This window comes from Aquila chrysaetos, chromosome 4 (assembly GCF_900496995.4).
Source record: "Aquila chrysaetos chrysaetos chromosome 4, bAquChr1.4, whole genome shotgun sequence".
In the NCBI taxonomy this organism is placed as follows: domain Eukaryota; kingdom Metazoa; phylum Chordata; class Aves; order Accipitriformes; family Accipitridae; genus Aquila; species Aquila chrysaetos.
Window position 1 is genome coordinate 75881554 of NC_044007.1, and position 15157 is coordinate 75896710.

A 15157-nucleotide genomic window follows, 5' to 3' on the forward strand; every position below is an offset into this window, starting at 1 on the left:
ATTCCATCAATCATGGAGACATTCAAAAGGGACATTAGTAATTGCAGAAAGACAGAATAGCCAATAGCCAGAAAACAGGAATATCCAATTACTTTTTGCAGAACTTGAGGAACAAATCCTCTTTAGAAAAGGAGGGAGACACCTGCTGGATTAGATCTTGACACAACTAGATGGAACATCACTCTTCTGTATGTTTCAGCTAAGTATTTTGTAAATATAATGTCCATATTTGGATTTTGTAGCCAACTTTTTATTGCCCACTTACCTTAATCCAACTTGGGTTGATGGTGATTTCAAGGTCCTAGCAACATGAAGGTGTCCATTCTTGCAGGTCAGTGATCCTTGTATCAGGAGACTGGAAAGGATGGCAGTGCTGCGTAGCCACTACTTTACTCCCACAGACACAACAGGCAGCTCCTCTATGTACCTGGTGGATCGGGGAACTAGTAAACGTAGAGCTTTAGGTGGTAGAAGTAACCTGTGGCAATTGGAGTCAGCCTGGTGAACTCCCTGGAAGCAGTAGGACAGTGGTAAAAGTGTCCTTGAATCCCAGCTACCCTAGGGATTTCGTTTCACTGGGAAGAAGAGTGAAACAGCTGCTTTATAAATTAAAGCAAAGGAAGATTTTTAAAAGTGAACAGTATTTGTATGTACCATCATTTTAGAGTGCTAGCCAGTTAGAGGTCCTCTCAAAAAGTGTTTTAAGAGTGTGCTGGGCAATTTCTCCTTGAACCCTTCTCCCTTTAGGTTAATTTTAAGTCAGGTATCTTAAAACCAGTACACCCACAATTACCCATCACTTATGAAGGTCTAAACCATAAAGATAAATCTTCAACTACTGCCTAAGAGCACACAGATTAAGACAGAGCTTGGTAGGTAAGGATTGTTCTGTACACAAAGGGGCTGAAGCATCAAAATCCTTGTGCCCCATCCACACTGTGAAGTATAGAATTGAAAGTATGCTTTTTTACTTCCTTATTTTGAACTGCCCATCCTCTTAATTGCTTCACACCCAATAACTTCAAAGTTTATAACCTAGGAATTGTCACAGGGGAAAAAAAAATCCAACAGACAAGCTGTATACTTATTCTGCAAGCCCAGTTGTCTTCACATTACTACTTACAATGTATGCATGTGTGCATATGTGTGTGAGGGTGTCAAAATTATGTAACGACTATACTTTTAAATACTATAATTTAAAATAAAATGTTATCTTAAAATACTATATATAGTATAATTTAGATGTGTGCATATATATGTTTTACTCTTTCTCTTGTTAGTAGTATTACTCTTGAATTATGCGATCTGAAATTAGAGGATTGAGCCTCTTATCTTAAATGATCAAAGAGGGTGAAAAGGTGGTAGCTTATTTATTTTCTACATCAAACAGAGCTTTGTTGTTCTAAAAATGAGCTAGAATCATTTCAGCTCTTTATTCTCCCTGTGAAAGCTGCTAACCGCTTCTTTTACTGTTTAAGCAGGAACTGCTTGCCATTTTCATTTACACTCATAGGTAATGGTAGCAAGCTCTATATTCAGTGCAATAGCCTCATTGCGTTAGCCTACCTTCTGTCATTTTATGTGGGTCTGCTCTTTCAAACACTTGTGTATCAACAGGAATTTTCTTTGTCTTCTAACCTGAACCTCCTATAAATGTCACCTTTTGTTTGTGGCATCATAACTACCCCCACAAGGGGAAATTTTTCACAAAGGGTTATGGTCTTCACATTAATAAAACCTAGATTTAGGGATGCACAAGGAAAGAGCACCCATTTACAAACATCCATCTTCACTAATTAGCCACTTATAGGAATACCAACCCTCAAAGAAATGATAGATCCAAATGTTTCTGAAACTTGACTGAGCTCAAAAGTTCACTTCTAAAATATTCATCCTGCTGTCAAAATGGTAATGATACCAAGAGATTGTTCTTAGAATCTATACCACAGACACTGTGGTTTTGTTTGTTTTTTGGTTTGTTTTTTTTTTTAAGAATAAGCACAGACTTTGAATTTTGGATGGTTATCTATGGACCGTTAACAGAACAACACCTGCATTCAGAGGCTCACGTAAGTGCAGTGCCTTTTCAATGAGTATATGGATAGTGCTTTTATTTAGTTGCTGTGACAAAAGTTGTAGCAATAAAGACTGATTGATTGAAGACACTGATGATACTGGAACAGGACTTCAGCTAGCATAAATCAAAGCAGCTGAACTGAGGACCTAGTCCATTATTTCAGAAAGCCTTTGTTCATTTTCTGTACCTTTGGTCTACTGCCAAATACACTAAGATTGCACTGATAACTGTATAAATTCAGCTGAACAGCAACACAATACCAAAGCACAGCAGGTGACACACAAGACCAGGAGGCAAGCAAGAATATCTATAGAGTTCATATGTGTGTTTACCCAATATGAATTTATCCATTAAATAATAGCTGTAGTTGCTATCAGGATGTTACATGATTGCAAGCAGATGAAGATGTGCCCAGGGCAAAGGGGAAGCGAAGCATCCATAACACATCTGCACTACAACGTATTTTATGCTATTGTTCATGTTCCTCTGTCTTCGATATTCTGTAAGTGCTTACTAAAGAGACTAGGAGTCTGTTTTGAGAAAACTGCTGCTTTTCAGTTTCTACACGTTATGTTTGAGTATACAACTGAAAGTATTAAAACATAACAGAATTTATGGATAACATTAACTTCATTGTGGTATTTCATGGCAGTGTTGGAAGTTCAGGCTATCAGGAATAACACATTGATGATAACACAAACATCTTAACTGCAGTAGTGTTGTAAATAGACGTCATTTTTGTGCAAAGTTGAAAATGCTTACATACCAAAGAGATTTTCATATCTTTGAAATTAATAGAGCCTAGATATCCAAAGGTTCTCTAAAAATTTCAGCTTTGTTTTCAAATACATGTTTATGACCCATACATTTGCTAGGAGAAATATTTGTTCCTCAAATATGAATGTGAATGGTTATGTAAATTATTCTTTGAATATTATATTTTCACAAATAGAGGCAAGCAAGCATTTCCATACTAATAGTAAATTCTCTGGAAAAATATAGCTCAGGTATTCTAAAAGTATTTGTGAATTTACACTGAATTCATTGAATATTTTCAGCTCAGAAAAGATATCCTGTCATAGAAAACTGACTGAGAAGGAAATGTGTGAAAACCCCAGAGAGCCTTGGTGATTGTGTTCAATGGGGGAGGAACAGCAAGGGGTGCAGAAGGAACTGGAAGGCTCAGCTCAAACTTCCTCTATGACATTTGTCATATTTTTCCAACAATGCCATAAAATACATCACAGAAGTACGTGATTAGGATAAGCAATTAAACCTTGTTATAAGAGCAAGCACTTTCTGAGTAACTGGAGAGAAGCGTGCTCCAGTGCACCTTTAAATGCTAGTATTAAGCTCTGCAACATCAAGACTTGAGGTAGGGAAAGAGAATGCAGGGGTTTGAGTTTGACTTTGGATATTCATACTGATAGACAGCAGAATAAATTACTGCACCGAGTTGCAGAGTATTTCACTCGTTGCCGGTATATATTGTTGCGGTGTATGTCTGCCCAGGCTAATTCTATGTTCCCTCTTCCTTGCTGCTTCAAACAAGAAAAAAAATTGAATATAATTGCTTTGCCAAGTGGTTAAGAGGAGCAGATCTGCTGTCCTTTATAAACTGCTTTGTAGATCAATCGGTGTTACATGCAGTCAGCATCCCAGTAAATAGAGAGGGTAATCATTTTCACTACACCTACAATTAGAGGCAAAAATACCGTATCTGCAGCAATTAAATACTTATTAGTAAGTAACCATGCTCATGAAAGACTTTTTTTTAGATTAAATATTTGTACATATGTGCATATATATACAGAAATAAATATATATAAACTAGGATGAAGTAACTTTCCTGTAAGTCCTGTCAGTGTTGTTATAGCAGCACAGGATGTATTTATGGTTCAGTTTCAGCAAGGCTAAACTACAAAATGCCCACTTCAACTAGTAGTTTATTATGATTGCAAACTCCTTATTGCAAACCACAGGCCTGACCCTCCTGTTACGCCAACATTATCGTATTTCCATGGTAGCCACTCCAGGCTGACAGTGATGTACCTAACAGACAAGCAGGACTCTCTTTTTCTCTGACAAGTTCCTGTACTACACCATGGTATGCCAAAGCCCAGTAATAGCTATGAGCAGAGAGCGGCAGCAGTGATGCAAATGGGGAGCTGCACAGCCCTGCAGCCTCTGCTGTATGACAGCTTAAAATCATATTGATTGCTCCAGGGGATAGTAACAGCTTGAGAGCAAAGCTGTATTCCCCTTTACCCCTCTTGCTGTATATCTTTGCCTGAACTTTAAAAGCTAGAACTAGCTCTTTATAGGACCTGATTCTCACTGAGGCATTGAATTCAACTGGAATATAAATATCTAGTAAAAGTAATTGTAAAAGCTCGGTGAGAAAAAGTTACAGTCGGTATAAATACATTTAACTAAATCCTTCATATAATTCTGTAACTAGTGAAGAATTTTACTGGCACTCAGTTTAAAGTCCTGTGAAGAGACATAGTTCAGCTTCAGCTTGGCCTTTCATACCTGTGAGATTTCAAGCAAACTGCAGACTATCAGCAGCAAAATCTTGAAGCTGGTTAATCAAGGTATTAGCATATTCCAACAGAGTGTTAACAAAGCAGGGACTAAAATATGCAAACCAACACTAGAAAGGAGAGGTTTCAGCATACTTATGTTCTGCAAATGCTAAATAGCACTCGGAAAGTAATTGCAGATCTCGGACATAATCCACGTGTCTTGTTCTAGTATTAGAAGTGAATTGTGGTGAGTCTTTATCTCAGGAACAGACTGATGAGGATTGCCTTGCAAAAAAATGAAAGACTTATCACCTGTTGCAGTTGTCTTACACTTGTTTGGCAGCTGCTAATCCTTTATATAAATTTCAAGTGAAAGGAATTTAGCAGCCAGAGAGGGTCTGTGCAGCTGACCCTGGTGGAATTGTTTAAAAAGACACTCCAGAAGGTTTCCAGCTGTTTCTTCCACCTGCTCTGGTCTAATGCCTGGTGCAGAAAAATGGAAACAGCTGAGTCCAGATGCCCATTCTGGGATTCATTTCATTGTGGATCAGCACAAAGCATCTTGGATATATGAGGAATATGTGCTCAGTGTAAGGTGGCTGCCAGTGACTCATTTATGTCCTTCAGGTGGCACATTCTGATGTTTATGCAGGGAACGGTGAATGTAAATCTTTGCTGCTGTTACCAAAATGTTCAGTACATTGGCCGACTTTAAAGTGGTCTCAATATTGCAGATTGATATCCTCCTAGTACAGTCTGGAAGGTAAATTTTGTTCCTCGATGTGATGAGAACTGGTATGTAAATGGCATATAATCTCTTTAAGGACTTAGGTAAATAAATGGTCCTGCTGAACAGAAGATCTGTGGAATAGAGAAAGAGCCAAGGAGCTTCCCCAGCTCCTTAGGGTTGGTTACAAAGCCATGAGTCCAGAGTGAGATTCTTGCTGATGAAAAGTATCGGAAGTAGCTGAACTTAAAAGGGCCTTCGTGGGTGCAGAGAAGACCTTTCTCTAGAAATTAAAATAACTGAAGGTGACTCCCATTCAGTGTAAGGGAAAGTGGCAGCATCTTTAGTTTAGCCATCTAGATTGTCTGATTCTTCTCTATGAAATAAAGTCCGTTAGTGAAACTTTTAATTAGAGTGGCTGTTGGTCTGGGCTAGATCAAGACCAGGTTGTTGTGAAAGGCAATCACAATTGCTTAATCTAAGGACAATTATTAAATTAAAACATCAACATCTGAAGCTTCTTGGGAAGAGAATAATACTAACCTAAAATACAGGGGTTTAGAAATATGGAATGGAGAGCAATACAAAGATTATTGCCTGGTAGAAATTGTTTTTCATAAGGTCATAGCAGGCATATACCATATTAAAAACAAAACCAAAAAGCGATCCCTGCACTATCTTCCCTATCAGCAGCTTCTGTCATTGCTACCACCATTACAGTGTGGCAAAAGTTGTCCTTTTTCTTAGGGATGAAGGAAACTGGAGACTGTTTCCCCCTCAGATCTAGTCCCTCCCATTTGGCAATTTCTTTCTCTGGGTTTGTTATTTTGCTTGTAACTTTGCTTTTCACTCTCCATTATTAGCTGTCTGCTGAAGTTTCCTTTTTTCTATCATCTGTCTTCCCTATTTCACTGCCTAATATTTTCACACTCTCCTGTTCACTCAGCATCTTTCTCTTTGATCTTAACGGTTTTCTTTTGCTTTCTGATCTCAATCTTCTCTCCAGTGCAAACTAATCCTTTCATTACATAACCACTCCCCAATTTATGCATCTCGTTTCCTATTCTCTCTCATTTCCTTCTGTCTCATACATTGTTTTTTAATGTTTTCTTCTCATTGTAACTTACCTTTTCCTCACTTTTCTCCCTTCTGCACAGAGCTCTTTATATCTAGCACATTGACTTTAAACTTAGCTTGGGAAGGGGTTGCCCAAAACTTACTAATTTTTACTTGCAAGTAGAAGTTTCTCTGTTAATAGCTTCTTTTATTTAAGAACAAAATGCAACAACATTTGGAAGCCTTCAGAAGTAATGAAAATGCAGATATTCTAGTTGGTATAATAATTTTATTAAATAACACGCTGTCTTCCTGCTTCTTTAGATACTTAAAATCACTTTGCAACGCTTTCCACACAGTATACAAGCAGAAAGCAATTGGGCAAAAATAGCGGTCATTAACTTTGGAGATGCACTAAGCACAGCAGGTAGTATATATGATTCAAATTCAAACCACCACTTCCTAGAAGCAAAGTCTGGAGGGGTTATGGTTTCTGCAGTAGACAGAAGGAGTATCATCTGAATGCTCATTAAAATAAACCATGAGGACTGATCCTTATATCTTTATTGGGATGAGTAGACAAAATTAAGTTGGGACTCAGGTCTATTATGCTTACAAGGAGGAAAAAATCCTTAAACAAAACCTAAGAAAAAAAAATCTAGATTAATGAAACTAATTATTAGTTAACTGTATTACAGTCTCTGAAAGATGGAAAGTTGACCTTTGCAAATGTGTACGTATGGTAGATAAAAGTCCTTAAAAGGTATTTTGAGGGAAATGGATTGCTTCCCTTTTCAGTATGCAGAAGTGCAGTATGTATTAATCCAATACTGTTTTTAACATTTTTGATGTCTCTTGGGGAAAAGGTACATAGCTCATATTTGTAACAGAACATAAAAAAAAGTATGCTATCGATTGGTCTTACTGGCTGCACACTCTCTTTTTGCTATGTTAATTACAGCCACCTTCCTTTTCCACCTGCTCATGAAGGTCAAAAGTTAAATTCCTGTCCAAAGCTTGTAAGCAGTAAATAGACCCCATCTGACACCCAAACAATAATTTTCTGTGAAGGTCAAATGTGAGTCCCTCGTACCAGCAGGCGTGACCACAGCGCAGCTTACCGGAGCTACTCCCAGGAGCCACAGAATTTTTGGCAGGAGTACAGTGACCCCACATAGTGGCACATTCAGTGGTGCTGTTCTGAATCTGTCAGTGGCCTCCAGGACACAGAAGCTACCGAGTTGCCCAAATTTGTTTCTTTTCTGTATGACAAAACCAAGCAGGTTTTACTGCATTTCGTATCCCTTAGTCTCATGGAATCTCTATATTAGCAAATTTAAAAGCAACCACCACTGAAAATGTGTATTCACTGTGAAAGTAATGATGGAAATGTTAATGAGACAGTAAGGACAGGCTGGACCACAGGTGCAGGCTGGTGTTCTGCGGAGGTGCACATGCCATTCTGATGGGATTTCTGCAAAGCACTTCTAGACTTTTTCATGGGGTCTGTGAGCTCCTCCTGCCCCCAGCCATAGGGAGAATGCTGCTGTTTGTAATGCTACTTAAGCAACCAAAGATTGTCTACTAGCCTGGGCTGGAATAAAATGTGAGAAAGGGAAGGTTACCTTAAGGCTGCTTGGTATCCAGGGAGTTAAAAAATGCGTTGACTATCAGTCTTTGAAAATTTTCCTGCTTACAAGCCTTTTGTAGTTCCTCTATTATATGTGAAGAGTTGCTGGTTTCAGTCTCCGGCTTTGCAGACAGCTTTCACAAAAAAAAAGAAAAAAAATCCCAATTGACTTTAATTGGTTGCAGTCTCAAGAAAAGGTCAAGGATTAAAGGTGGAAAAAACAGAACTAACCTTCTGCTTGCAGAGGTGCCCTGGCTACCTGTGGGAGGAAGAATGGTAGAGAGGCACTGGGAGAAAGTTCACTCAGCCTTACCCATAGCTGCAGAAATAACTGTCCCAAAGCAAACGACTAAAGGACTTCCACATGCAGGGATTTCAAGCCTTCCCCTTTCCTGAGCACTGCATTTCCCTTAGTGATTTTTATAAATAATTATCAACATGCCATTAGCTATGGCATTATACAGTACCCTTCACCAAGTCAGGCCTTTCCATCTATATTGAGCAGGATAATATATTTCAAAGTCAAAAGGCAAAATGCATTAGGCAACATGATGGCAACTGTAACCCTTCTGGATATATTGCACCATAAATACTAGGAACCACTACAGTAGAGCTTTTATCAAATCCTGGGCTTGAATGTAAGAGACTGTGGCTTCCACAAATCAGAAAAATGATATAATAAATCACTCTTCCTGATGTCGTATTATTCCAAGCTGCCATCCCTAAAGAACACAGGATGGTCAATAGTTGGTATGACAAATGGACCAGCCACTGCAGTAGCTTTGAGACATAGACTCATCTCAGGTTAATCAATGTAAAGGGAATAAAATAGTCGACTCTTTGATACTGTTATTCAAAGCTCCTGTTTGGCAGAGTACTAAAATATATATGGCTAATTTGGAATTCAGATTGCCTTCAACAGCAGTCCTTCTGTGCCTAAAAGTAGGCACGTATTTAAATGCCTTACAGAAATGAGACTTAGAAGGAAAAATGAGCTAATAAAGATTTAGGAGTCCAAGCTGACAGACTGACCAATTTTAAATTCAGACAAGGATGGCGCTTTTCATGTTATAAGAAGGAAGGCACATATTGTTCATGTTTGCTACTTTGTGAGCAATCATACTTGCTCTGTTGGCATTGCCATCCCATAATTATTTCCCTTATCGAATTAAGGCTGCAGCTAAAATTCCCCTCATAAATCTTTCTCCCCCAAACAATTCAATTGCTTTTACTTACCTCCACTGCGATTAGCTGAGCGTGCAGTTTTAAAGCCTGTTTCTTCCCCACATTCAAATGTGGGGTCATGTGCTGACTTCAAAATTAATTTTCAAGCAAAATGTACTTTACTGGCACTTTGGCTCCCATGAACAGGGTAGGACAGGATGTGAACCTGTGTGACAAAGCCTTCACATAACCAACGGCACAGAACGGTAGCGATACGTGTAAAAGAAACACAGAGAGATAGTTAACACTGACTCCCGTGTAAGCATTGTATAGCTATGGCTAGCTGACTCCTCCATGGCCAAAGACGAAGTTATTACGGAAGAAGGCTTAGAAATGGGTGATGTAGGCTACATGTGTGTACACATATGTTGTCTGAAACAGAATGGCCTCTGCATATGCGTAGGCTATTATTAAAAACTTTAAAAACATTTTGCCTAGGAGCTGAGAATCATCATCTTTATGCAACTATATCTAAGTTCACACCAGCTGTTGTACTACATCAGACCTACCACTTTTCAAATCGCTGGAATAATACCAAAACAGGGTCCAAAAAATACTGAATCTCGTCTGTTATTTTGGTGCAAAACCGTGAAAGAACTACAACAACTCCGTAAGCGTCACTTAGCATAACTTCCAAAGACAATGCATTTGGGAAGGTCTAAGTGGAGCTTTATTTGATATAAAGCAACCTTTGAAATGGCAGCAGTCTATGGAAATGTGAATAACCACTCTGTTTTATTTTTAGGAGCCAGGTAGAATTTGCAGGGCTGGCAGTGAATGGGGAGGGAGGAAGGCGCAACTCTTGTAATTTTATATGTAGAATGAAAACAGTTTTATAGAGTAAAAAAGTGCGTGAGGTGAGGAACTTATTGCATGGTGCTGGTTTAGGTGCTTTTAAGAGCAGACCCCAGCTGAAGGGACAGATTATGGAACATGACATATACTGCAGTACCAACATTTTATATGCGTTGTTGTAACAAATGTAATTTCTCCAACTGATTCTTCTGAATTAAATAAAATAATACAGCAAGAACATGCCTGCTTGAAAGAGTCTCCAACTCAGTAATGAAAATGAAGGGGTGCTGAGACAAAACACCAAATCCTGTGTTTCAATAGCAGCTCCTCCTGGTTTCAGCTGTCATGATAGCTGTGCTAATACTAGCACCTACAAATAGGAAGACTTCTGATTTGTTTACCCTGTTTCAAGTAGGGAAAATTAGATAGACAACCTAGGGTCTTAGCAGGCTTAAAAAAAAAATGAAAAGATACCTTTCTACTGTGTTTTGAAACATGCAGTAAACAGAAGAGTTTTTAAAAGGAAGAATGGTACTAACTCTAAATAAGCTTTACCAAATACATTATTTTTCAAAATATAGTTGGCAAAATAGCTGTAATAATTCCCACTTCATTATGTTCTCACTGATGCCGAGCCATCTTTATGTGGGGCGAGGTAATTCTCTCATTAGAGAATCAGGAAGGAGGGACTGGAGAACAGTCTGCTTTTCAGTGGCCTGAATTTCCTCAGTGCTCACTTAGAGTGCGCTAGCTTGTGTTTGGCTACTGCATATCTTCCAGTCTTCAATTCTTTCAGCATTTCACTCCAATGGCTATACTTTCTCGCTATTTATGTGTGCTTTGTTCCTGTTTTGAATGGGCCAGTCTTTAACTTGTTCTCATCCTGAATTTCTCTGAAAAAAAAATTTAAAATCCTTCCTTTTTTTTCTTCATTCATCAGTTAAAAAGAAAAAACAAATTCAGATGGTTCTGTCTTTGAATGGCTTTTGCTTTGTGAACTTGTAGTTCTGAAATTAATTGTTTTATTGAGAAGGTGTGTTACTCTGCTTGAATATCTCAAGCAATTTCATAAATTTTGTAAACATATGCAATTATTTCTATCTTAATCAGTGACCACTTTTTTTAATTACTATAAAAGCTAGTCAGGCATTTTAGGGGGTTATGTCAAAGTGTTTTTCCTTTGAGAAAAGTAATTTTGTCAACACTGAAATGCCTGAGAACTCTTCAAATCTGATACATACAAACCTTTTAAGTATTCACTGAGGATGAATATGATAATAGGGAAAAGAAGCAAATATATTCCTTGAAAGATCATAGGACCACAGAAAAGGTGAGGAAAGGTTACACTATCTCTATAAGAGATTTCATTGTGACCATGGCAGAAATCTTGTATCTGGTTTTGGAGTCCACTGTTCAAGAAGTTCAAGAAAGGATTTTGAGAAAAAAAACCATGAAGATGCTTTATGAGTTGATAAATTGCTCTATACTAACAAATTCAAGTGGTCAAATATCAGATGAATGTGGGAAAACTTAAGGAGTGAAACGATCAAAGCCCAGATGGGGAACATAAAAGTGGTAACTCAAACGGTTCTTCTGTTTTACGAATTTAACATTATCAAGAAGCAAGATCATATGTACTGGAGCTAGATAAACATCCAGATTATAATCATTAATCTTAAATTAAATATTACTAAGACTGTAGTGAATTCTTTCACTGGCAGTTTTTTCTATCAAGATTGAAAGTTTTTACTATAACATGTTCTGCTTCATACAGTGAGCTCTGGCTCTGTGCTATCTGTTCTTTAGAATATTGTTCTTTAAATATATGTTGGTGTCAGAAAGCCTAAACTGAAAAGAAGCATTTAAGGTGGACACTTTTCTTAGCAAATGTTTTTCAAAAGATCTCCATGCTCTTGATCTGCATTCTTTGCATTTGCAAAGAAAAATTGCTGAAACTTTTAAATTTTCTGTGAAAATAAAGTGTTGGTTTCCCTCTTTTGGGGAATTAAATCTCCTTTAAAAGCTGTATACTGAGGACATTTTGAAAAACATAGATTTTTAGAACCACAACACAGTGAAGCAGTCATCCATTACGTATTCAAAGAATGTATCCTTCTCTCTTTATTTGTGTTTACTGTATTTATTGGTGCTCTAACACTTGAAAGAGTAATTTCAAGTATGTGTGTGCTATACCTACACCTTTATGATCCTGGATCTGTCTTTCTTAACAGATGTTCTTCTAATTAATTTCTGATATATCCTCAGCAATATTTATTGTATTTTCAAGGATTAATGGAGAGAAGCCAAATTTGAAGGAGTAGGATTTTCAGTCCTCAGTGCATTCAAATATTTTCCTACTGTGTACACAATCTCAGTCTATAGTTATTGTAGGGATTTTCCTTTCTTGGGGGTTCTCTGTTTCATATTTCACCATGGAAAGGTTGGCACTTACCTTTTCATTTTGCTTTTTTTAGAGATATTTCTAGCATCTCAGTGGATTCTGTGATTGTCTAAAAAAATTAATTGATCGTATGCTTTCTGCTAACCTCAGCCCTTTTTCTACTCCCTAGTTTATGTGCTAGAGTTCAGAGGCTTACTCCGTATTTTTTGTCCATATAACTGCTACACCTTACCAGCCTGTGTTGCTTCATGTTGAAATAGTTTCTCTCTTCCATACAGAAACTAAAAGGTACCCACCCACAGCAATACCAGCCCAGATTAATCTGAACTCTTGATTTTAATCAGATTGCCAGATCCAGATGCTCTTTGGAGAAAATTTAGGTTAGGTTCTGCACAGTTCAGCTTGGTTATATGTGGGTTTTAAGTTCTATTTATAAAAGCAATTTATATTCCAAGTAATATTTGAGCCTAGTTATATTCTACACTGATTTTCCTGCTGATCCGTTTCTGGTCAGCCAGGTGCAAATATCCATGTTTTTACCTGTTTGGGGCAGAATGTTAACAGAAGTCCGGAGTTGGAGCACAACAGCTGCTCTCTGTCAATTGCTTATTATCCAAGTAGAAACTTATGCCTCTTCTTTTTGAGAATCTGTGAATGAGCTGGTAGAGAGGTCTTCAGGAAAGGAGGTCTGTACCCTGTATGAACAGGATAGAAATATTCCCTTAGCTTTATGTGGTTTTTGATTTGAGCACTCAGAACTGTGGAGGATCTTGGGGGTTTGTGAGTTAGCTAGAAGCTGCAACTGTTTCAGCAAAGCGACAGTGCTGAAGACTGAAATAAGCGGTGTGTACAACAGGAAACTGAAATGAAAGGGGGCCCAGAGAAACCACAGTTGACTTTTCTGGAGTGATTGGCAAGATTACTTCATGCAGTTGGAATATGGGGTAGAAGAGTTAACACACTCTCTTTAGCTGTGAATCAAGACACTTTGCAACATAGGACAAGACAAAAAAGGGGCAGAAAACTCATTCCCCAGTTTTAAAATGTTTGAGCAACAGTACTATACTATGGTGCTACTGATGCAGACCAACAATGAAAGAATTGGATCTGCTATTGGATCTGCTAGTTACAATACTGCTAGCTCCAAACCTTAAATAATGAGACACCTAGAAATCATGAATTCCACAAGTAGGTTCATGCTGAAGAAAAATGGGAGACATCAAAAGGGTGCAGCTCTGGAAGAAATACAGGCATTGGGCAAATAAGGCAAAAGGCAGGCTCTGGGAGACTATAACCATCTTACACGTCAGGCAATGAGTTCACTTTCCAGCTGAAGATTGACCTTAAGTTTCAAATGTTGCATTGGTGTGTACCTTGACCTTTTTCTTATCCAAGGAAAGCAGGGTTTGGGACTCTTTCCCAAAGCAAAGTTGTTAATAAGACCTGGCTCAGGAAAAAAACAGGGGGAAAGATTTCCAAGGACTAGAAGAAAACAGACACACACACCCTCCACCCCGCAATAAAAGGAACCTAAATCCTTGCAACAAAGGGAGAACTGGAACTCAAGAAGAGGGGCTATTGCCTTGTGTATTAACTGGGATTTTAGAAAGACTACCAATATGAGAAGAAGGTCCTTTCTTTTGCACAGGATTTCAAGATTTTTAAATGTTTCATTCCAATGAAATTTTAAATTCTGAAATTTTCAAAGAAAATGAAAAAATAAGGATATAGGACAGCGAGAAACTTAAGAAAAGGGAGGGGAGAGGGCTCACTGAATTTTTCATGAATTGTACCTATGCCATCATTCCAGGGACTTCAGATACCCCAAGATCATGAAGCAATGCCATATAAGGCACTGATGCACAGCTCTTTAAATTGATGATTAACATTTTCTTGGTATGTCCTTTCTATCATGTATATTATGTACAATCAGTCCATTGACTATTTGGGAGAAGCTATAACTACAATCTGGCTTAGCTCAAACTACCACTGTAATGGCACATTTTGCTTTCAGGTTGCAGGATCAGCCCCTGTTCTCTGGCAACAGTCTTCAAATCATGTATACGCTACCTTAAATATGAGAGCCCATAAATGGAAACAGTAAATACCACATATCTTTAACCCTTTTACATTTTCATTTGTTTTTATTCAGAACTTCTGTCCTTTTTTCAAAACCCTTTGCCCTAGTAAGCTGATAAGATGGTTAAAAACAACAAGGAAGTGCAAATTATTTCAGTTAATATAAACATCTTTTTTTTTCCTCCTGCCTCAGTGTCACTGTACTGAAGAACTCTCCTGATCACTTATTACAAAATAACATTCTGTATTTTAAAAGCTGCCCGAAAAATAAGCCAGTCAAAATGAATTAGATATTTCAAAGATATCATTTTGCAAGCAAAGTAGAAAGTTTTTTGGAACTTGTGATACTAATAACAAATGCTGTTTGTTGAACAAGCAATTAAGTATTTTCCCAGTGAAGCACTACTCAGAGCTGTTGCAGATTATTTTTAGTCCTCGCAGACCTTTGTATATTTATTACACCAAAAGGCAGTCAAGCAGTGACACCCAGTGGCCTCAGAATTCTCTCTTCATTTTCTATCACAGAGAAATCTTGTTTTTATCTCTTGGTTTCAAATCCAGTGTTACTGAAAATGGGTAAATAATTTCCTGTTGAAGAAGTAGACAGAATCCAGTAGTTATACATTGTAATCTGGACTTG

At 37.8% G+C, this 15157-nt stretch overlaps 1 long non-coding RNA gene across 1 annotated transcript; it reads right to left on the reverse strand.

The window, feature by feature from the left end:
* Positions 1-5485: 5485 nt before the first annotated feature.
* Positions 5486-9337, reverse strand: LOC115340030. The gene is made up of 4 exons (XR_003922901.1): positions 9255-9337; positions 8250-8277; positions 8014-8152; positions 5486-5615 (listed from the first exon to the last, which is right to left on the reverse strand). It is a non-coding gene; the product is annotated as an uncharacterized LOC115340030 (long non-coding RNA).
* Between the last annotated feature and the right edge of the window lie 5820 nt (positions 9338-15157).